We start from the raw sequence: 23,926 nt of genomic DNA on the forward strand, positions 1-23,926 counted from the left end.
TCTAGATTTAAACATCAACACAAAAAATTACAGAGATAACCATAAACACAGAGATGCAACAAAAATAATACTTCATTTCATTAATGTAAAATACTGAAATATGCTTACAAACAAGAATGGAAATAAAGCAACTAGAGCGATGGTAGCTTATCTATGAGAAGAGATGTGGTGGCTACATGCCTCTGAACTGCCTTATAATGAGGCTCAAGGGCCTTTTTTTTATGGAACAATAAGAGCAAACCCTAAACAACCAAAACCCTAACCCGAGGAGATGTAACACCAAGAGTTTATGGGCCCCATTGGGGTGAGTTGGATAGCCAACTTCCCAGGGTTGCGACTTGGTCATATTATCTCCGCTTGATGTGCATGATAGCCCATTGGAAAGATCTCTCCAAGGACTATGACAAAAAAGACAATTTTAAACAAAAAATCACTAGCGGTAGATTTCCAAAAAAATGTCGTTTAGGGCTTCAAAATTGTAAAACTAAAAGAAACAATGGTGGGGCCCAAGTGGAATTGGCGGGTGGCCACAAATATCCACCTGGATCATTCCTCCCGCCTTAGGAAGCAATGGTCCCCATTGCGTTGAGTTCCTCCATGAGATGAGGAAACTTCTGCTAAACTTGGTCCCTCGTGAGCCACCTGCCCTAGTGAAGGAGATGGCCTACTTTGACAACTCGATACAGTTGGATATTCTGTTGGCAATTGTGCTTGATCTTTGTGTCCATGATCCGATCAGTTACAACTTGTTCCAGGCAATCTGGATTTAACTCTGTGGGGGTGAGTTGTTTTGCAATGTCGGATGTGTCTTGAAATGGTGGAAAGTATGGCTGAAGGCGGTCCACATTGAACACTGGGTGTAGGCCAATGAATGGGGAAATGCTGAGCTCAAATGAATTGTCTCCCACAACCTTGGTAATGGTGTAAGGACCATATCAGAGTAGTCTGAGTTTTTGATAGGCTCCGGTAAGGTATTCCTTTTGCAAATGCAACGAGACTTTGTCGTCCACATGAAACTTGTGTGGCACCTGATGTTGACCATGTCACTGCTTGTATGGGATTTGATTTCTCCAGAATGTCATGGGCTTGATGGTGAATATTTTGGACGTGGTCAATGAAGTTGTTTGCATTATCTATTTTGGATTGGACATGAGCCGAATCTGTGTGAGTAGCTGCAATTGGCATTGCGACATCAATGGAACATAGTGGCTGGAACCCCAAGCCCACCTAAAAAGGGTTGTGACTAGTTGAGCTGTGAAAAGCCCGGTTGTAGCTGTGCTGAACATAGGGGAGGCTCTCATTCCATGTGTGTGGATTCTTTGAGTTGTACGTGTGCAGAATGTGTACAATAAACCTATTGACAACCTCTATTTGGCCATCAGTTTGACGATGGAAGGCTGTGGACTTAGTGAGTTTAGTGTCCAGCATTGACCAGAGACTGGACCAAAATGTACTGAGGAACCTACTATCCCGATCTGAGATGATAGGCTGTGGGATTCCAAAGTTCACCCACACTTGTTCAAAGAAGAGTGTCTAGTTAATTTAACGTCTTAAATTGCTCTACATAAATTATCAATCCAGGTATTGTAAACTGATGAAGTATGGTGCACCGTATGTGCTTAGTTAACCTTTTTCTTACTTCGTTGTTTTATAGTTTATGTTGTTTTTGGGGTTTTATTCTTGTTGGTTTCATAAAGTGTTTAATTCAAATGGAAATCCTATTCTGAGGTCTTAAGAATACTTTTAAAGGTCAAATATGGATGGAGATTTCAAGACAAGGTTTATGTCCCTAATGGTAACTTCCAAAACTTAGCACTTCAAAAGATCTCAAAGCATTCTATTGATCAAATCAGTACTTGAACAAACTGTCTCTACTGCTTATCTCAATACAGAAATAAAAGTTAAGCTATTACACTTAAACAAATCAAAAACTTCAAACTAATAAAAGTAAAATCAAATCACATCATTCATAGTTCGATAGCTCGCCAAGTAGTCTAAGCTATGGCTTTAGGAGATAATGTCAATGATATGATCAATTTGATATCTAGTTGCAGAAAATTAAAACTAAAATCAAATCACATCATTCACAGTCTGATACCTCGCCAGGTAGTCTAAGCTATGGCTTTCAGAGATAACGTAAATGATATGAGCAAGTTGATATCTAATTGCAGAAAAGTAAAACTAAAATTAAATCACATCATTCATAGTCCGATACCTCGCCAGGTAGTCTAAGCTATGTCTTTTGGAGATAACGTCAATGATATCAGCAAGTTGATATCTAATTGCAGAAAATTAAAACTAAAATAAAATCACATCATTCATAGTCCGATACCTCACCCGGTATTCTAAGCTATAGCTTTCGGAGATAATGTCAATGATATGAGCAAGTTGATATCTAATTGCAGAAGAGTAAAACTAAAGTCAAATCACATCATTCATAGTCCACTACCTCCCCGGGTAGTCTATGCTATAGCTTTCGAAGATAACGTCAATGATATGAGAAAGTTGATATCTAATTGCAGAAAAGTAAAACTAAAATCAAATCACATCATTCATGGTCCATTACCTCACCAGGTAGTCTAAGCTATGGATTTCGGAGATAACGTCAATGATATGAGGAAGTTGATATCTAAACTAACTAACAAAGCAAATGAATAAGACTGAAATCAAAGCATAACTGAAATTGAAAAGATAAGAAAAACAAAGTCAGCAGAGAGGTAAATCTCATGTCACTATTTGATTCAAAAACATGTAAAGAAAAACTAATCTACAGTCAACTAGTTGAACACACTTACATGAATTAAAATTGCATGAATGAAAAATATAATCTGTCAAACTTGAAAGCAATCAAATGACATAATAAAATCAAAGCAAAATTACAAAATAAAATCTACTCTACCTTACATTCTAATGTGCTTCATAACATCTACTTCACATCTCCTTCCATGTTGATAACATCAAAGCTTTATTCAAATTCATCAAAATTACAAAGTACAACAAATTTCTCCAAATCTTTCCAAAGCCATCTCACAAGCTAACAAGCTTAAGAACTAACAGGCTAAGACTAACAAATGAAGGAGAGAGATATCCTATTTATACAAAAAGATGAGAAGCCATCTCATTAATGAGAGTGCATGAATCTCTCCCTCCTCTAGAGTCCTAATCAAAATATGAATTGATAATACACATGTCTTCTTAGAGTTTCAATACGATTAGGAGATGTGACACATATCCTCATGATCCCATGATTCTTTCCACTCAAATTCGAATTTGGCCTTAGAGTGCCACATAAGGTTCTTCTAGAAGCCTCCTTTTGACCTACACATGTCAACAATCTCAACCGACTTGTTAGGTATAAGAATATGCACATTATTTTCTAATTTTTAACCACAAATTCACTTAAAAGGCTTCGAATTAATAAAGTTTAGAAAAACATAAATGTGGCCCAATGATAATGAAAGTGGGATGAATGTGGTGACATAGTAGTGAAATAGAGGTGATATAATGGACATAATAGTGAAAGTGTAATAGAAATTAATGACATTTTCAAGACCCAACATATCCCCCAATTGAAGCTATTACATGTCCTTATGCAATATATATATTACATTAATTCTTTTGATCCTTGAGCTTTGGCCTAACTTTGCATGATATCATTTGATTACTTCGTATTTTTGCAAAGTGTTTTACTTGAATTGCAACATGGTTGGTTCTTGTGTTACAACCATTTTTTTTGTTGTTGCATTATATTTTGATCTTTGAACTTTTCATAATGATATTTTGATTATTGTTGCAAATTATATCTTTATTGGATTGTATGATGGTTGGTTCTTGTGTGACAATCATAATTTTGTTTGTATCCAATTTATCATTTAAGAACTTTTTTTGAAAAGCCATTGTATGCTCATAATAACAATGTAATAGTTAATATATATGTTGGAAGTATGTGGGCTCCTTAATATGATATGGACATGGCATGATATGAATATGAATGTATTTCCCCCCCAACTGATGGGATTGGCAATTTTATTAAATGAGGAAGAGAAATGCTTTTCCAACAATTATCATCTAGCTTTTTATGGAATTCTATGGTCAAAATTTTAGAAAATGACGTACCTTAACTTACCCTTTGGAATGGATGAGTTGTATGTGTGGTGGCTGCAAAATTCTGATCATATTCTTCTTCAAGTCACTGAACAAGAGGAGTCATGGGTAAAGAGTTAAGATGACTTTTTATTACTTCTGCTCCAAAATGCTGAAAATAATAGTCTTCATGCCTTCAAAACTCATTGGCACAATTCCTACTATGTGAAAAAAAATGTTCTGATGTCGAAAATAGCAGGAAATTGTTGACTTAGTGACCATTAATGGATTCCACTAGTCAACACAAGAACTCTCACCATTGATGACAATGAGAGTCAAGATGCCCAAACACATCTTGCTAGGTACGAATGAATTTGCCAATGTCGAGTTACCTAGAAGATCTAACAAACAAGGGACATTAATGTATTCCTATTGTTTGTCATCATGAGAACTTGCCATTAAGGCATGTAAGCCCTAAGGTGTCTTTTCGAGAAACTTAGACTCAAAGGACTATGGACTCAATAATTTTCGTTGAAGCAGGGCTTATTTGCAAAATGAAAATGATAGGAAAGAGAAGATAAAAATGGAAGATGGCAATGGAGAGCAGAAATGGCAATGGGAAATAAGCATGTGAATGAGCCTCTTGATTTTATTTGTGGGTTATGAATGGAGAAAAAGAGATAGAAAGTGTATGTGAATGTAAATGGAAAATATGGAGTGAAATGAGGTGAATGGTTTATTATGAAGTATGGATGTGATGGAGACAATAGCATCTAAAAGTTTTTCAAGTGTTTGGATCTGATTTTGTATCAGCATATTTCCTCTTTGTTGCTGATCATCCTCTTATGAAACAAATTGGTCTCTTAGAGAGACACCATTCTTTTATAGTCATTTGTCCTTCTTCTTGGAACCTGCAAAAAAAACTAATACTTATTCTGCAATGGAATGTAATATTATCAAAGGAGAGAGATGGCCAATCTCTCTAGTTATGATATTTACACACAAAACTAAGAATTTGTATTAATGAAACAAGTTCTCAAAGGAAAAATCAAAAGAATTTATACCTTATTTGGAATTAGTGCCTCAAGTTGATGTTGCTTCCCTTCAGCAATTTATTTCATTATTTTCCATTTCAAACTCTAATAATGGATTTCTCATTGTGTAAATCTTGTTGAGATCTTTCCAACGATACTTGAATCATCAAAATCTGATTTTGTATGAGAAAGTTAGGCTGATTTGAACAATGAGGTTTTTCAGCTGCGGAATTGGAGAACAACTGTGGAATTGGACTTTAGCTGCGGAATGTCGACGGTTTTTGTAGCTAAAAATATTGAATAAAAAGTTAGTCATTCATCTTTCATCATCAGTCCAAAATTAATTAATACCTTCAGAAAAGTGAGCAAATAACTTATTCATTTCATTGATTCAAAATTAGTATTATTTCTTATTTATTTTTCATGCGGTGACATAGTGTGGCGACTTAGTGATAACACACAACTTGACTTCCCTTTGACTGGGGCCTTTTCCATCGAATTGGATCAAATGAATAGGACACCCTCCATGAACTGACATTTTCCTAGCTACCCATGTGGTTCATTTCATCCCTTGACACCTATAACCTATAGAAGTAATAAAATGGTTGTGGAATTGCCGGTTAGCTATAGAATCAGGCTGCATTCTGCAGCTAAAATACAGTCAACCATCAGTTTTGATTTTATTTTTTTTGTATGTATAGAGGATTTTTTTGCAGACCAACTACTACAACATTCAAACTTGTTTTGGATTTGACAATTCTCAAGAAACCATTTCCCAAAATTTCATAGTTGTTGAATGAGATAGCCATGGTTTTTTTTTGTTTTTTGTTTTTTAGAGTTTAGTTGTTCTTTGTTTAGGCATGCATATACATGCCTTCCTTAATATGCTTTTCAATTGTGGATACCCCTCCATGAATTTAGGCCCGTCCGGTTCTGCTCTTAGTAAAAGACCCATTCCTTCCTCCTGCCTTAAAATACGTCTGTGAGTGATGGACTGTGAGTAATAATCATATAATACAAATCCATTGAACACAGATTTCGCTGTCTGCGTGTGACATTTATAGTTTATACCATCAGCCAAAAGAAAGTCAAGGTGCTGAAGTCTTCCTATCCCATGACCAATGATCAAATTTAACCTCCACAAATCTCAAACATATTTTAGTTTCAAGATGCTCACATTCCAAAATCATCAAGAGAAACCTATCCGTATGGTGAATTTAGAGTAGATGAGAGTCTTACTATGCACTCCATAGTGCAGACAAGGAAAAATATTGTGAAGGCACTATAGAAGCTAAAATTAAATAAAGTTGGAATGCCTTAACCAATTATCTGAACTTGAGAGAAGCTCAAATAGGACAGATAGGGAAACCTATATTGTTGTTTATGAAATAGGATAGATAGAACGACCTATATGATTGTTGATGTCCCAAACGATCTCACTATCGAACTGACTCTTTCAGCAAAAGCATGTGAGGTGATAATAGTTGTGTTAGCAGGGAATGGAGAAGGTTTGTGGAGAAAAACCAGTAGTTATAAATGGGAGAGCAGAGAACAGGTAATGAGAATGAGTTCATGGAGATGTAAATAGGCCAGAAACAACAACTGCAATTTCAATGGGAATGCCACGTCAATTGGTTGGTTGCGTATCCAATTAATATTATTGTTAACAGGTGTTACATCTATCAGCAAAGAGTCGTATCCAATTAGAACTATTATTAATAGGTGTTACGTCTATCAGCAAAGAGCCGTATCCAATTAGAACTACTATTAATCGGGAAGTGTCAGAGCACGTGTTAGATGGGTGGCAAAAGATGTATAATCAGAAAATTGTTAATCATCAGCACGTCATTGATTTCAAATCGAAAGTAGCTAAATTAAATCAACTGTCAATTAATTAATTCAAATCCCATTTTTTTTCTCCCGACCTACAAAAATGGGCTTCAAAGAACCGAGAAATTATCCCAGATCTCCAAGAATTTCTTAAAACGATTTCTGGGTTATCTAACAGACCCTACTGGCGAAAACACCCATGTTTTCTTTTTTTCAAATTCACCTCCGTTTGGCTAAATCGTGCATTCAAAGTTTGACGTTTTTCTCTGTTTTGCATTTTTTTTCTAAATTGTTGTGGTTGAATTTCATTTGCAGGTCTGTTGTTTCTGATTATTGATTCCTAATGGTTGTGGTTTTGACATTATTTGTAGCAAGTAAAATCTACTTTACAGGCAATGTAGTACTCGTGTGCATGATCAGTTGACAAACCCAGGCACCAACTTCCTTTATCTGATCAAAACTGCCTTCCCACTCAATATTCTTCAGGTTAGTATCGGACTCATGGTCTCTTATAGCCAATTTTGCACCAGTTGAATGACAAATTTACTTAGAGTTTACAACACCTTTCCAAATTAAAACACCAGCAAGTGCAACATCGATATTTATTATTTTCTTGCAGTTGCTGAAGCACCAAATGTGGCTATAACTGCCATACTAGGAGGAGTAACCTCACGATAGCTAGGAAGACCTCCAGACTTTCCATCTAAGCCACCAACGGGGAACCTACTACCAAAAGGTCTTGTTGCTATATCATGTTTAGGATTGTGTGTTACTGCATTTACCTTCCCAAGCTCCTTTTCACCATGGGCAAAATGGCACTTATACCCAAATCAACATCTAATATCAGTACCAAAATTACCACAAAGAATCCAGGTTTCTATTGAGGCCATAGTGGAGACTGGAATTGGAGATAGCCATATATTTTTCTTCTTCTCTGAAATTGTGAAATTTTATAAAAATAATTAATGATTTTCGATTTCAGGCACCAAAGTCTTCAAAGAAAACATGCTAAAAACAGGACTTTGACTGAGGTCTTAGGCTGGTTTTTTTATTGATCTGAGCTGGGTGAGTAGGATAGGATCCATGTCAGGACAATTCTGGAGATGCCCATGTGGTCGGTTTCTTCATTGGACACTTGTAACCTGTTAAACCTTCAAATCGGCTGCGAAATTCTTAACTAGCTGCTAAATCAGGCTACATTTCACAACTAAGCTTCAAAACCTTATTAAAACATGATATGGTGTTTTGACGACCATTACAAACCATAACCAGTCAATCTTGGATAGTTGAACCTATCAAAGCAGTTGGGTTTCATTATTTATTTATTTTTTTTATTTTTTTTGTTTTTTTTTGTTTTTTTTTTAATCAATTGAAATGATGAAGTTTATTTTGTCTCATTTTTTTCTTTTTCTATTTTATTTTATTTTTAACATAAAAATTCTTTTTCTGGTCCTTCAGATCACACAAAGTGCAGGAGGAGAGAATACTCAAGAATTATTAATTTTTTTACATAACAATCCTTTTTCTGATCCTCCAGATCACACAAAGTCCAGGAGGAGAGCATACTCAAGAATTAGTAATTTTATTTTTTTTTAGATGTAAGAGATAAGGTCTCCTAATTACACATCCTTGGCAATGGCACCAAAATTTCTAGTCCTTAAATTGCTCTACATAAATTATCAATCCGGATATCGTAAAATAATGAAGTGTGGTGTACGATATGTGCTTAGTTAACCTTTTTCTTACTCATTGTTTTATAGCTTATGTTGTTTTTGGGGTTTTGTTCTTGTTGGTTTCCTAAAGTGTTTAATGCAAATGGAAATCCTATTCTAAGGTCTTAAGAATACTTTTAAAGGTCAAGTATCGATAGAGATTTCAAGACAAGGTTTATGTCCCTAATGGTAACTTCCAAAACTTAGCACTTCAAAAGATCTCAAAACATACTATTGATCAAATGAGTACTTGAACAAAAATGTAAATATCCAGCTACTTAAATCAAACAAAATATGAAATATTGATCATGAAATCACTGTGTCTACTACTTATCTAAATACGGAAATGAAAGTTAAGCTATTGCACTCAAACAAATCAAAAACTTCAAACTAATAAAAGTAAAATCAAATCATATCATTCATAGTCTGATAGCTCGCCAGGTAGTCTAAGCTATGGGTTTAGGACATAACGTCAATGATATGATCGGTTTGATAGCTAATTGCAGAAAAGTAAAACTAAAATCAAATCACATCATTCAGAGTCCGATAGCTCGCTAGGTAGTCTAAGCTATGGCTTTCGGAGATAATGTCAATGATATGAGCAAGTTGATATCTAATTGCAGATAAGTAAAACAGAAATCAAACCACATCATTCATAATCTGATACCTCGCCAAGTAGTCTAAGCTATGGCTTTCGGAGATAACATCAATGATATGAGAAAGTTGATATCTAATTACAGAAAAGTAAAACCAAAATCAAATCACATCATTCATAGTCTGATACCTCGCTAGGTAGTCTAAGCTATGGCTTTCGGAGATAACGACAATGATATGAGCAAGTTGATATCTAATTGTAGAAAAGTAAAACTAAAATCAAATCACATCATTCATAGTCCGCTACCTCGCCAGGTAGTCTAAGCTATGGCTTTCGGAGATAACGTCAATGATATGAGCAAGTTGATATCTAATTGCAGAAAAGTAAAACTAAAATCAAATCACATTATTCATAGTCCGCTACCTCGCCAGGTAGTCTAATCTATGGCTTTCAGATATAACGTCAATGGTATGAGGAAATTGATATCTAAACTAACTAACAAAGCAAATGAATAAGATTGAAATCAAAGTATAACTGAAATTAAAAAGCTAAAAAAAAAAAGTCAGTAGGGAGGTAAATATCATGTCACTATTTGATGCAAAAACATGTAAAGAAAAACTAATCTACAATCAACCAGTTGAACACACTTAAATGATTTACAATTGCATGAATGAAAAATCTAATCTATCAAACTTGAAAGCAATCAAATGACATAATGAAATCAAAGCAAAATTACAAAATAGAATCTACTCTACCTTACATTCTAATGTGCTCCATAACATCTACCTCACATCTCCTTCCATGTTGAGAAAATCAAAGCTTTATTAAAATTCTTCTAAATTACAAAGTAAAACAAAGTTCTCCAAAGCTTTCCAAAGCCATCTCACAAGCTAACAAGCTTAAGAACTAACAAGCTAAGACTAACAAATGAAGGAGAGAGATCTCCTATATATACAAAAAGATAAGAAGCCATCTCATTAATGAGAGTCCATGAATCTCTCCCTATACCTCTAGAGTCCTAATCAAAATAGGAACTGATAAGACACATGTCTTCTTAGAGTTTCAATACAATTAGGAGATGTGACAGATATCCTCATGATCCCATGATTCTCTCCACTCAAATTCGAATTTGGCCTTATAGTGCCACATAAGGTTCTTCTAGAGGTATCCTTTTGACCTACACATGTCAACAATCTCAATCCACTTATTAGGTATAAGCATATGCATATTATTTTTTAATTTTTAACCACAAATTCACTTAAAAGGCTTAGAATTAATAATGTTTGGAAAAACATAAATGTGGCCCAATGATAATGAAAGTGGGATGAATGTGGTGACATAGTAGTGAAATGGAGGTGATATAATGGACATAATAGTGAAAGTGTAATGGAAATGAATGACATTTTCAAGAAACAACAAAGAGTTTAGCAGTGGCTTCAGTTGTGATATTCTTCTTGCGGGATGCCATAGTGGCCATCTTCGAGAACCTGTTGACGACCACAAAAACATAGTCATTTCCATGCTTAGTGAAAGGAAGGCTTGACATGTAATTCATGGATATGGATTCCCAAGGTCGACTAGGGGTAGGTATCGGGGTATAGAGGCCTTGCTTCTTGATGGTCAGTTTGGTAATGGCGTAGGTAGTGCATGATCTGATGTACTTCTCGACATCATGTTGAGGATTCAGCTAATAGAAATACTTCTACAATATTGCCACCATTTTCTCGACCCCGAAATACCCAACATCCTGACTCTAGTGTGCTTCCCAAATCATCTTAGCATGCTCACCTGAAGGAACACAAAGGTGACCTAGGTGGCATAGCAGGGCATCCTCGAGGAGAAAATATAGAACATGCTGACTCTCTAAGAGTGTCTGGTATGTGTGGTTGAATTCTGGGTAACTTTTATAGAGAAGTGGCCAATCAGAAGTCTTGTGCCCACAAGAGTTGAGCACGGTGGTTAATGCCATGATCGGTGGTCAATGAGGTAATCTGAAACATTATTGGTGCTGCCCTTCTTATACTTGATATTCAAATGGAAATGTTTCAGGTATCTGGACCATTTCTGATGGCATCATTCTGCAATTTCCCTTGGATTTGTATGAACTACAGGGGTTGGTGGTTTGTGTGGATGACCATTTTCTTCCCCAGAATGTAATGCTTCCATTGTCGGCAGACCTGCACAATGGAATACATCTCTTTGTGATAAGTGGGATACTTCCAAATTGTGTCTGAAAGTGTCTCATTGTGATATGCCACTGGATTCCTGTGTTGAGTAAGGATTGCCCCAATAGCATAGTCAGAGGCATCTGTCTTGACCTCAAATGGTCGCTGCAACTTTGGTAATGTGAGCATTGGTGCCAAGCAGAGGCGATATTTCAGCTTTGTGAAAGCCTTCTGTTGAGATTCAGACTAAAATAATTTTTCTTTCACTCCTCCCTTGGTGACTTGACTCAAAGCCCGATTGATAAGAGAAAGTCCCAACACGAACCTGCGGTAGAAGTTGGCAAGACCTAGAAAGCTACGAAGCAATGTCAGAGTGGTTGGAGATGGCCAATCCCGAATGACTTGGATTAGGGCTGGATCCACATGCACTCCCTTTTCATCAATAATGTATCCCAGATACTGAACCTGGGTAATGCTAAAAGTGTATTTCTCCAAATTGGCACATAACTTGTGTTGCCGCAATGTTTGGAGAACTTGTCGGATGTGGTGGAGGTGCTCTTACCAACTCTAGCTAAAGATCACGATGTCATCCAAGTATACCACTACAAATGAGTTGGTTAATGGCCACAAGATGTCATCCATTAGCCTCATGAAGGTTGCGGGAGCATTCATCAATCTGAAAGGCATAACCAACCATTCAAAATGGCCCTCCTTGGCTTTGAAGGCAGTCTTCCACACATCGAAGGGTTCGATTAGTACCTGGTGATATCCTGACTTCAAATCAATCTTGCTAAAATATTTTGCCATCTTCAATTGGTCCAGGAGGTCATCAATCCATGGGATTGGGTACCTATTACAGACAATGATCTTGTTCATCACTCGATAGTCAATACAGAGTCTCCAAGTCCCATCCTTCTTCTGTACCAACACGATCGGGTTCCCACAGGGTGATGAACTCGGATGGATGTGACCTTTTTGTTGTAGCTTCTGAATCTACCTCTTGATTTCATCATTCTTTAGAACGGAGCTCTGATAGATTGGTTCATTGGGTAGTGGCACACCTAGGGTCAGATCGATGGAGTGCTTGACCTGACAGTGCAGAGGAACCCCTGCGGGGGAGGTGAAGATGTCCTTGTACTCCTCCACGACCTTGTCCATCTATAGTTGTCGTGTGGAGGGGCCTTGTTTGGAGGTTGTGACCACCGTCTTCTTCTTTCCTTGAGGGCATATCATCAGGAAAACAAATTTATCTGTTTTTGGAATGAGCTTATTGCATTGTTTTGCAGTAACCAAAGAGATTGTGGTAGGCAGTGCTACCTCTGGTATCCTATACAACTTATTTCCCAAAGTAACAATAATAGCACGGGGCCTTGATTCATACACAGCATGTCATTTCCACAAGCATGGTTGTCCTAATAATACAACACAAACATTAAGGGGAGAAATGACACACACAATACCTCATCCATGAAGGGCTTGATGTTGTATGGAAGGTGACATTGTTAGCTTACATGAAGATCCCGTCCTTGGTGAAGCCACCCAATGGTGTACAGTTGTGGATGTCATGTGGTTAGTATGCCTAGCCACTTGACGACCTCTACCCACATCGGGGAGTGGAAGAGACACTCCTCCTACTTTGGATCTTCAGGTTCGTCCTTTTAGATATTCATGGTGGCAATAGTGGTGTTGGACTCTGCATCGATAATATTCTTCCTTTGTCATTCCCCTTGTCGGGTTCCCATTGGAGACGTGCCCCCCAACCCAACTTTAGTAGGAACCTGCTTCAAATTCATCATTTTTAGCATAGCAGCATTTGGCTTGGGTTAGTTGGAGATGTGCCCTCCCACCCGAGGCCATGTAAGCACTTGCTACTTCATCGAAAACCAACATGACAGATATGGGTCAGTCGCACAAAATACTTGTCATCGAAGTTCATTTTCTAGGCCACCTACTGTTAGTATCACAGTTGGTCACAAGCATTACAGGGCATCTCTATCCTTGGATCTTCATTTGTCATGGTTATGGGTCATCCACAAACCCACACTTCATTGAAGTCCATTTTCTAGGCTACGCACTATCAGTATCATAGTTGGTAATAAGCATTACAGGGTATCTCTATCATCGAATCTTTGTTCATCATGGTTATGGGTTAACCACATAAAACCCTTCTCTTTAGTGGGTCTTCATATTCAACAAAGGCTTCAATAGAGGGAACTTCATGCAATGGGGACCATTACTTCTTAAGAAGCGAAGAATGATCCGAATGGAAAATAGTATCAACCCATGGTATTCATCCACCCATGGAATTTACCCATGGTATTGTAAGTGGCATCCACCTGGTGAGCTCCAGTATTGCAGCAATAATTTTGCAACTCTTGGGACTCCCTTCTTTACTTTTATAAACCTAATAGTTCGTAATAAACTTGGAAGCGATGGTTCTGTATGCACAAGTACTAGCTCTTGCCGCAGCTGTCACTTGGTCAGCTAGCACAACTCTGCTAGGAGCTTAGGCCAACTTCTATGAGCTCTGAGAAGAAGCTTTTTAACTGATGGACAAAAGCTAACTCAAATAAGTTTGCTCTAGTTGCAGAAAGAAACTGGAATGCTGAAAGGAAACATAAACCCTAGCAAACCCTAATTTTACTGGCTAGCCCTACTGATGCAAGAAAGAGGATGCAAGCTACTGGAAGAGATTCCATTGACTTCTAGGAAGGTAAATACATGTATCTAAGCTACTTCTATGGTAACATCTAAAAATATCTCGAGATGTTTGTGTATTCGTCCAGTTCCGGTCAGTGGGAACACTTCATGCATGGGTTTTCACAACTGCTCCTACATCTTGAACTGCTCGTATCGTGTATCTCCTACTCCTACCTTTGCCTTTGATGCCGTATCAAGTTTTCTTTCCTCGCCTACCCGCACCCCCTGGTAAGAGATGGTTTCAGGCTTACGATCTTGCTTGGATCATCTACGGAGTGAGTAAATCGAACCGTTCGTTCTCTAAAGGGTTGTGAATACGCTAAGGTGGTAGGTTTTGTATTTTTGAATCAGTTGCCAGAATTATCATGCATGTGATTTGACTGTTTTTGACTGTGCAGAGGTGGATTGGCGAGAGAAAATGCTTGGAGGAGGTCGGGAAGGTTCAGAGAGGGCCTAAGGGGTCCCTAACACCCTTCCAAAGAGTTTCACAGAGTTTGGCTATCAGGAAACCTCATTCATGAGCCTCCACAGGAAGTCTACAGGGGTTTTACAGGATGTCTGTAATTTTCTATAGGATGTCTGTAATTTTCTATAAGTTGTTCAGAAATGGGATTTTGGAGGATGGATGGAGAGATAAAGGTGAAGGAGTGAGTATGGAGGTAGGATAAGGGTTTGAGGTGTTGCAGGACTTTGTGGATTGAGTTGAGAAAAGATGTAGATGGATGGATTTGTTCAAGGAGGATTGAAGCAATGTTGCACAAAAAATAGCGTTATGTGAGCAAATGGAAAACATGAGGCAAGAGTCCATGTTAGGGGATGGAGCAGATGGGATTGATGGAGTATGGGCAGATAGAGAAGTGGTACAGGTGCTTTGCAAGTTGTTTTTCCAATTGAACCAACAAAGACTTGTAAAATCTGAGACCTAGCTACATTGACCTAATCTGACCTAACTAACAGTAAAGAGAATGAACAGAAGTTTTATTCGCAAGGAAACCTTGTATATTAACTATGCAACAAAGCATTCAAGAATCTGAACATGTAACTAACTTATGCAAATTAAAATCAAACACTAATGATTGCATGGCAAAGCAAAGTCACTGTTTTTGTTGGGAGCAAGGTCACCTTGATCCCAACTCCTGATCCCACCGAGGGAGAGGTGAAATTAGAGGTGCTTGATTGCCCTTTTCTAAAGCTTTTCCCTGTTAATAACCTATCAACTCAATCTGAACATCAAAACTATTTCTAATCATCAACAGTGACTTATTTAATCAACAAGATTTAATCTACTTACCAGAAATGATTTTGCAAATACATAAGAACAAATAAAAATACATAACCCTAAGAGTTGCTGGCTCCTATAAAGAACTGAGATCTGATGCCAAGTAGAGCTGCTTTTCATTACTAAAAAATAATCATCATAAGAAAGTTATACAACATTAGATACAAGAAAACGAGCTAAGAAAATGACAACACTATAGTGCAAATACCAACAGTTCCAAAAGTAAACTACGAAGGCTGAGGCCTTCCTATTTATACACTACGAGGGTCCTATCAGCCCTCCTAAATTCAAGGGACTCGGCTATTCCAACTGCTAGTAAACAGTCACTCTTCCCAAAGCTGCTCGGTTGCCTTTAGGATTCATTTTGGTAGCCTGTTGAGCTCGGAGTTAAGGGTGGAGATTTCGAGGAAGGGCCATTTAATTCCAGAGACAACCTCCCTACGAATTCTCACCTCAATCTTGGTTGTCACCTGGCCCATAATTTCTTGGTTTTGCTCCAAAATTTGTCCAAAAAACCTGAAATAACCACCTATTAGCCTCCTTGGTAGAGTGACCACCCTTATCCGTTGAAATAACATAAACATACTAAAAAAACATGCATAATATATGAAAAATGGAGGATTTAACAAGGACAATTAGGTAAAATGAGCCCAATAAGTTATCCAATTCGGGGCTCATCATCACCCCCTTGCTAAATGGGTTTCTCATCCTCTGAGCAACTAGTCCCGCTCATCACCCTGTATGGCTTTGACCTCTTCCCTCACATCCTAGGCCTCCGCGATTATATCCTCTCCCCGGTCATGGAATCCTGCTTTCCTTTCCACCTCCTCCCATTGTCTACCTTCGTCCTCTTCCTTAACTCCTTCTAGCAATCCCAAAAGCAAAGGAGGACTGAATTTCAGGCCAATCCAATTGGCCTGCAGATTCTGCATCAACTGCTTGTAGAGAGGTACCTGTTGTGCTTTACAACAAACCCCCATTTCTTATCATTATTTCTTTAGAAAAACTATTATATGAAATGGGTCCCTTTTAGTTTTGATTGGTATCAATATTGTATTGTTCAAAAAGGTCCGAAAACAAAATGAAAAACATTATGAGAACCTTTTCGATAAACCCATTTTGATCATAATAAAACAAATAATCAATCTTTGATCATTGCGATAAAGCGATCGCAAGATCGCATATCGCAATGACATAGGGAGCATAAGTTGATGGCCCATTGGTTTTCACCGATGCGATATCGCTATCGGCTCTTGGCAATATTCTATGCATGCTCTTAAAGCGCCCCAGGCCATTCACCCCGATGCAATGCGATTTCGCTATCGGCGATCGGCGGTATGCTATCCATATTTTCATAGAGCACCCATACTCCCGATGCGATGCAATATCGCTATCAACGATCGGGGATTTCAAAAGGTGCTAACATAAGAAGTTAAGCTTTCCCTGATGCCCGATTGCGATAAAGCCAAAAGCGCAGATTTCAAAAAGCCGTTAAGATAGAGGGATATTACGATCAATTCATATTAAAAGCTTGATCTGTCGAATAGTGATTTACCTGCACTCAACCGTCAAAACATCCAAGGCACGCTTAAATGAATCATTTGGTCGATTAATGATATGATGGGAATTTAAAGGATTGGCAGGTATAAACGAACATTTAATGTAATAATAAGTTCTGAAATCTTCCCATAGATTGTATTTGCAGCCATTTTGAAAGCTAATCCCTCACCACGCATTGATCAATTTATCTTTCTCATCCAAAGAAGAAAACTCAAGCAGAATGGGGAAGAAATCTAAGAAAACCATGAGCGCTTCCGTTGCGCCAGCCACAGGACAAGCCGTCGCTGATCCAACAAACAAAAAGAAAGGATTGATATATGATACTATATGTTCTGGTCTCGGCAGAAGTACTTGGCAAAGTACCTACAACCTGATTGAAGTCGAAGAACCTAAAGTGACAACAGTACAAGCTTCTGCAGATTCAACTCGGAAATCTGATGGTACTTTAAAAGAGCTGGCTGACTCTTTCCTTCATCGGATAGCAGCTCGGGAGCAAATTCTCCCATATACAGATGTAGTGCGATGGGCAATTGAGGAAATCTCGATCATGGACAGAACCTTCAGCACCAGAGACGGGAGGATTTTCGGGTCATTCAAGGCTGATGATTTAAGGCAAATGTATCATTTTCCTGAGCCAGAGAAGAAGTACAATAAGGCATTTTTGGAGAAATTCTGAAAAGAGAATGAGGTGGAATCCGAACCCATCCGGGATTGGAGACAAAATCTAGCAAAACACAAACATGAATCTTCCGGTAAGTACTCGGTTGATTCCCTATGTTCTCCTTATTGTTATGCTGGAATAATGATGTGTAGATTGTGGGGGTTGAACAACTCTTCTAATTTCACTATAGAAATGGTTCCCTTGATGGAAGCGGCATGCAACAGTGAAATAATAGATTGGGCCGCTATTCTCTCAGATAAACTAGCAACAGCTATTCTTCAGTTTAGAAATAAGACCCGCGTTACTGAAAGGGTAATTCCCCCATTCTATTATAGTGCCTATATTTTAGACACCTTGTTTTTTAACTCTGAATTTCCTGTGCTCGGCTGGAGGTGGACGCCACAAGACCCCATGCCGATTCACATATACCATCAGAAATTATGGAAATCCTCGTATAAGCACCATTTATACCAAGTCTGCAATGGCTTTATGTTACCTATTCATTATTCTATTTTTGATAAACCTGCTTCCAAGATTTCCTACCAAGCTGGAATTGACTTAACATCAGTAGGAAGATGGTTCGGGGAGGAGAAGTTCACTTATATAAGAGTTTTCGACAGCCAAGCCAAACCTCACGTCCTTCCTTTGTACATACCTGATAAACTGCTGGCGAGGGAAATAGCTTACCAGATCATTGTTGAGAGTGTTACACAGACTCTCAAGAAAAATAAAAAATAGGGCTAGCCCTCTTTTCCTTTGAGATGCGGTGTTTATACCTTGCATGATCTCAAACATGCAGAGAAGGAAGCTACTAAAATGAAATCATTAACTCTAGCAACTCTCCCTAATAGGCAATTTGATCCTAACAAAGTTGCCTATAATGCACTCAAACAGGCCAAATTGTCAAAATTTGATCATAAAGAAGATATGTTTGATGACCTGTTCTCCTCAGCTGAGTCAATAATGCAGGTTAAGAAATTTACCATAATGAAATATCAAGATGAAGGGTTGATTGAATTTAACAGACTTAGAGAACAGAGGTTGCAAACTCTGCCTCTAGATCTATTAGCAACAACCCCAACAACATCGTCAAGTGAGCCTGAACGGCAACATTCAAAGGAGCCTCCGGTTACAACAAAAGAACAAGAGAAGCCGCAGGAGAAAGAGCAGGAGAAAGTGCGGGAGGAGACCCAAACTAAAGAGAAAAAACAGACCAACATTGAAATAAATGTGGATACTCATATCGATCCTAAATTGCTCCAGGAATGGCAGCAATTTGATTCTATTATCAGTAGTCTGGAGTGTTCCAAGAACACTGAAACTTCTAAAGCAGCAGACACACAGGAAACCACTTCACAACAGGTTCTAAGTGGAACCAGCGGCCCACCCATTTCAAAAGAAGTAGAGATAATACCGAAGGACCCCTCCGATCAAATCATTTTGCAGGTAGAAGAGATTCCTCCCTTGGATGTCTTCTACAGCCCAAGACATAAAGCTGTAGTAAAACGACAGAGGAAGAGAAGAAGGACTGATCAACCTTCTCTTTTCCCAGAACAGACGGTCACGGGCAATGTGGTTTGGAAGGAGGAATTTGACCCCTCTGATGACCTGACAAAACTGTCACAATATGCTGGAGCCTATTCGGCAACAACAATAGATAAGGCATTGGAGGTGAGTCTTTTACTGAAAACAAAAGACCAGGAAGTCTTCTTATTACTGTTATAGACATTTTTGTGCCTAACAGCATCGAGCATGAAATGTCAATAATCTGAGGGATCCAAAGTCCCTAAACATGCTGTTCTCACCCTTAGAGGAACAAGGTCAGCAAACCACAGCACTGAAAATCAGTTCTCCACCTGAAAACACTCAAAAACAAGCTGTTTCTGGATCATTTCAACTGCTCCACTGAGCATCTGCGCTGAATGTCAACTGCTCCACTCTGTACCTGCGCTGAATGTCAAAACTAATGAAGGCTACCTGCGCTGGGCGAGATTGGCCAAGTGGCACAGTCATTCTGCAAGGTGTCAAATGCCCAGGAAGCTTCCAAACTGACACTTGGATCAGGGAATTTGCCTTGTGATGAGTAAGAGGATCTAGATCTCCAAGTGGAAGCAAGAAACTCCAAGTGGACTCAAGAACTGAAGTATAACTAAAGTGGGAGAGGACACTAGTCAGCTTCATGTCAGCCTCAAGCTGACTCATCCTTTCTCCAAATCTCCTATATATAGAGCTCTCTCATGAGGTCTAGGGAGGCTGGAATTTTGTGCAAGTAAGGAAGTGTTGTTGGTTTGTGTATAGAAGTATTGGGTGATTGCTTTGAAGGAGGTGAAGAGGAGATTTCTTTCTGCTGGGAGGTGTTGCTGGATTGGGCCTATTATGGTTGTAACTCTCTCAGAACTTTACTTCTTCCATTAATAAAGTATTTGAGGTTCTTCTATATGCATGTGTCTCTATGGTGAATTGATGCTTGTATATTTGACTTATTCTAATCCTTGAATCAGTTATAGATGTATGCTTCTTGTAGTTTCCTTTCTTTGTGCTTTTACAGGATCTTTGTGTAGCTGGGCCAGTGAAAGAGCAAGGAGCTAGGAGCAAGCAGCAAGAGGGAAGATTGGATCAACCATTAGCGGAAGATAACGGTTAGTGGATCCCTTTTCTCTTCTCTCTCTCATCTCATAAAGAAGTAATCTTGAATAGCTTTGTATTCAGTTGTTGCTGAGGTACTATCACCCTTAGAGTGGGATAGGGTCATTCCGTATTGGATACTTTTCCCAACAACAAATTGGCGACTCCGCTGGGGATTGTATCTTGTTGGTTGTTTGTGTTTTTGCTATTCATTTCATAAACAAAGGGAGTATCAAATCGAACTGTGTTTGAATCTTTCAAATACAAAGTAGAGGGAAGCTACTCTAGCTCAGTTTCTGGGCAAGTTTATGATTTGAAGAGCTGATCCACAAGGACTCTAATAAGCTCTTAGTGATAGCTTTTCATCTTCCTTGTCATCCCTTAGTGTGTCCTTGACTGATAGCTTCTGATTTGAGCAAAAACTGTGAATTTTTTAGCAATCTGTGACCCGGAAACCACCAGAAACGAAATTTTCGTTCTTCAGTGCAGGCTGTACAAAGGCTGTTTGCATTTCAGCGCAGTTCCCGAAGGGGCTACCTGCGCTGAAGGTCAAACAGGCAATGTTCCACCTGTGGTGGACCAGTCCTGCCTTGTGCTGCTGGGGTTTCCTGCTGGTTCGTGCCTTGTTTTCACTCTTGTTTTTGCTGTTTGTTACCAGTCAGTGTGCCTATCTGAAACCAACTTTACTTGTCATTATTCCGCCTCAGTTGTATAAAGAAATTGTGTTTGTTCTTTGTGTATTTCTTGTACATTTACAGTTTCCCATAACAAAAGTGAACTAGTCTTGCTGTGGCCTCTTAGATCTAGACCTGTGATAAAGTGTCGTTTTGATCTTAAGAGTTAGTTTATTTGCTGTTCATAGCTGATTGAGCTTTTTCTTTCGTCATTTGGTTTGAGTTTATATATTTCTAGTGTCGAAACAGGTAAATCTTAAGGTGTCTTTTGATTTTGGACAAGCTTGTTTGCTTTCACTTGAAATTGAATTCAAAATTATACAACAACTTTCTTTTTGCATTTCACCAACATTAAGAAAGAGAAAAGAAATACTTGCATTGTGCATGTGCATTATGACAGCTTGCATGTTGATTTAGGAAAAAGTGCATTAGTGTGTGCTCTATGATCTGTGTGAAAAGGTGTTATCTTTCTTTTCCCTCAGTAGTTAAGGTTTTCAAAGTTGAAAGATTGAAAAGCTTGCTTATCATCTTAGACTGCATTTAGGAGTGTTACTATACATCTCGTGGTGATCCATAAAGGCAAACTGCTAAACAAGATCAACCTTAAAATAAATTGAATTTACATAACAACGCATTGAAACATAACGCAAACATCTAGAGGTCTAAGCTAGAGACGTGTTCCGGCGTCGTTAAACGTGATATCTTAGTGTCGAGTGGTTGGGTGATTCCTCCACGGTGAAGCGATAAGTATCAATACGGACTTGTGCTCCCACGTACCGTCGCGTATATATTGGGAGACCCCTATAGGAATAAAGCCTTTATCCAATAGGAAACCGTGTCGGCCGCCCTACTGATCGCAATGCAGTGAACACAACATTCACGAAGATCGACCACTCGTACCGTAAAACGTATTCTGTGGTTTTGCGAAAAGTTTGGCACACCCTCTGCCTAGAACTCCAGAGCAGTTTCTTTTGGCCTTTTTCAAACTCTATAACTGAAAAAGTCCATCCGAGCATTTGTCACTTCGGGCTCGTTAAAACATCGAAGGAGACTAGAGTCATCTTTAGCTTTTTCTCGACTCTTAAAAAGTGAAAAAGCAAGTTGTGTCTAAGCGTCGTTATAAAATTTATTTTAAACGGAACATAATCACCTCCTATTCCCGCGTTGATCTTAAAGTTGAGAACATGGAACGCCCCAACCAAGGAACTCCACATGATGGAAATCCTAGTCCATTCTCCTCTTGGGGAGAAGTTGGTGCGCCCCACATGGCCACATTGTCGCTTCCAGGACTGACAATTGGCCTGCCTATTTGGCTATTCTCAACCATTGTAGTTCAGAACACCACGGTTCCTGAACAGTCGAGTCAACAGTTAGATCAGTCTAGAGCTGCCCACCCTACGGAATGACCCTATCCCACTCTAAGGGTGATAGTACCTCAGCAACAATTACAGGCACAACTAACTGAAGCAAAGCAGAAAGCGCAGCAGGCAGAACAACAATTGTTGACACAATAGCAATTAAACAATCAACTAATTCAACAATTGCAGGCGGAAAAACAAAGGATTGACCACAGTGCAATCCAAAAGAAGAAAGAATTATCAGAGGCCTTGGCGCAATTGAAGGCAACAAATGAAAAAATGCTAAAAACAAAAGATGAGAAAATTTCTCAACTATCAGCACAACTCGAGAAAACAAAGGGCGTTCCACAAGTAACTGAATTCAGAATAGAAGCGCTACAGATAAATACTGCATTGATAGCCCAAATTAAGCTTCTATGTCAACAAATCGCCCAGGCAGAACCACTATGTGAATTAACGGCATCCATAAGTGACAAAGTAGAAAAGGCTAGGACGGAATTGGATCAAGATGAAGAAATGATAACGGCATTTCTTGACTAGCAAGATACTGATCAAGGACAAGCGGCGAATTTACCAAGAATTTTAGAGTCACATAAAGATATACTATTTACAGAATGGCAGTCCCAGTTAATGAAAGTAGAGAGGGCAGTTTCAAGATGCAAATCAACTTCAACCAATTTGGTTGAATTAGTTAATAACACTCTCTACTTGTCAAACATGACTTCCCAATGCACACCAGGAAAATTGACAAGGATGAAAACATTGGAGCAGTCATGTTATCCGGATCTAGAAGAAAAGGGAAGATTAATTGCTGGAATTAACAGTTTAACGTGGGACACCTATTGGTTCTTCTTGGTAAAACCACACACTTAGAGAGCCGTCCTCAAGTGCCTTACAGATGCAATCAAGTATATTATCCCCGATATTCAGGATGCCACCTATGCCGCCTAGCTCAGCTCTCGCCTCAACAAACCACCCGAAGTGGAGCCGATGCTTGTGATAAGTCAGCTCAGATTTAAAGGCGAACAGCCTACTTGATGATTCATGCCGTCGACTGCCATATTGCTGAGGAAAATATTATCAAAATCAATTGATACCAATTAAGTAGGATTTCAGTTTCATAGATAGTTAACTTAATTAGGTATTTATAGACCCTTTCATGTTTTTAGAAAGGGTCGTAAAGTTTTGTACTTGACTAAAAGACTGAAGTTGCACTATTGTGCTTCCGTCATATTCTTTTATAAAACTAGACCAGTTATTCTAATTTTGATAAGGAAGCTTTTATGCAAATGTGCACTACTGTCTTTGTTTGAAAGTATTTCTACGTTGAAGCAAGAATCTCAGATAGCGATTGATATTGGGAGTGTTTACCAGCTCATATGGTACTATTATCTATGTCTGAATCCATTCTTTTCATATGAATTGTTATTTGATTACCTTTGCTATTATCGAATATATGTATGTGTTTTAATAGCATTTCTGTATTCCTTCCACTATTGGATGTTTATGGGATGCCTTTCCTTTGATCATATATGTGTCGATGATATAAATAGTGTAGAAATATTGCGCTAATCCTTTGTTTAACGATTTAAGCAGAGTAATTCTGAATGAATAAAAGTCCATGTTTATTGAATAGAGCCATCTACATGT

This window comes from Pinus tabuliformis, chromosome 9 (genome assembly GCF_031772625.1).
Source record: "Pinus tabuliformis cultivar Carrire ecotype Pingquan chromosome 9, CPIR1, whole genome shotgun sequence".
Taxonomy (NCBI): domain Eukaryota; kingdom Viridiplantae; phylum Streptophyta; class Pinopsida; order Pinales; family Pinaceae; genus Pinus; species Pinus tabuliformis.